The 1439-nt window shown below is 41.3% G+C and overlaps 1 non-coding gene across 1 annotated transcript; it reads left to right on the forward strand.

The window, feature by feature from the left end:
- The first annotated feature begins 1073 nt into the window (after positions 1-1073).
- Positions 1074-1179, forward strand: LOC142533986 (small nucleolar RNA R71). Its single transcript, XR_012816859.1, has one exon. It is a non-coding gene; the product is annotated as a small nucleolar RNA R71 (small nucleolar RNA).
- Positions 1180-1439: the final 260 nt, after the last annotated feature.

Raw genomic sequence — 1439 nt, forward strand, 5'->3', positions numbered from 1 at the left:
AGAAAAACTCCCTGGATCCTTAAGTTTCGGTGTGATCTTGTTTTGCACTAAAGCAGAGCAATTTTCAGTCAGATTAACCGTCATGTGATCCTCCAACTTCCTCTTATTAGCTAATTTGTCTTTCAAAAATTATGCATAACTAGGCATTTGCATCAAATCATCAGAAAAAGGAATATTGATATAAATTTTTTGAATACTTTATATTGTGCAGTGGGTGCTGGTGTTGAGTTGGAAGACTTACCTTTTGATGACTCAGCATGTTCATCCTGTACTTGAGTTTTTTTTCTGTCCCTCTAGCCTCTAAGATCTTTCCACTCTTCAACGCGATGGCCTTCACTTGCTTTTTTGGATTGGTCTCTGTGTTACTTGGCAAGGTGCTCGGCTCTCTTCTTGCTATCATCTTTGCTAACTGTCCAATTTGATTTTCTAGCCCCTTTATCGATGCATCTTGGTTTTGGAGTCTAGTTTCGGTGGATGAGATGAATTTAGACATCATCTGGTCTAAATTGGACTTTTCTTCTCTAGGAGGGTCAGATATGTACATTGGTTGTTTCCCATATTGTTGTCCTCCCTGTGGTCGATTCTGACTGTTTTGGCCACCCCATAAGAAGTTGGGATGTTGCCTCCATCCAGGATTGTATGTGTTCGAATAAGGGTCATTCCTTGGACGGTTTTGGACTCCCACTTGGTTCACTGGTGCCCCTTCTTGCACATAAAAGGGATTTCCATCTTGACAGTCCTTAACATAGTGTTCTCCTCCGCATTTTTCACAAAATATCTTTTGAAGACGCATAGCCGTGCCACCCATATTCAACCCGTCCAACTTTATGTTCAAAACATCAAGCTCTGCAGTGATAACAGAAAGGTCAGTTACCTGGTGGACTCCTGCACTTCTTCGCTGGTTGTTCCTTTCAGATTGAGGACGATAGCTGGTAGCAGCCATCTCCTCCAACAACTCATATCCTTCCTCAGCAATTTTTCTCAAGAGGTTTCCACAAGCAGCAGCATCTATCATAGTATGATTAGGAGTAAGCAAGCCATAGTAAAAGGTTTGAACAAATAACCTAAGTGGCAGTTCGTGATGCGGGCATCTTCGTAATAGATCTTTGAAACGCTCCCATGCTTCATATAAAGACTCCTGCTCGAATTGATCAAATGTAGTGATGTCTGCCCGCAGCTTCATGGTCTTAGATGGAGGAAAGTATTTAATTAGAAACGCTTTCGCCATGTCCTCCCATGTGGTAATCGAACCTACAGGTAAACAATTTAACCATGCTTTAGCTTTGTCAGATAAGGGGAAAGGAAATAAACGCAGCCTAACAGCATCATCAGAAACTCCATTAAATTTAAAAATATCGCAAATTTCAAGAAAATCTGCGATGTGCGTATTTGGGTCATCTACTGCAGATCCTCCAAACCGGACTGTATTCTGAATCATC

This window comes from Primulina tabacum, chromosome 18 (assembly GCF_025594145.1).
Source record: "Primulina tabacum isolate GXHZ01 chromosome 18, ASM2559414v2, whole genome shotgun sequence".
Lineage (NCBI taxonomy): Eukaryota > Viridiplantae > Streptophyta > Magnoliopsida > Lamiales > Gesneriaceae > Primulina > Primulina tabacum.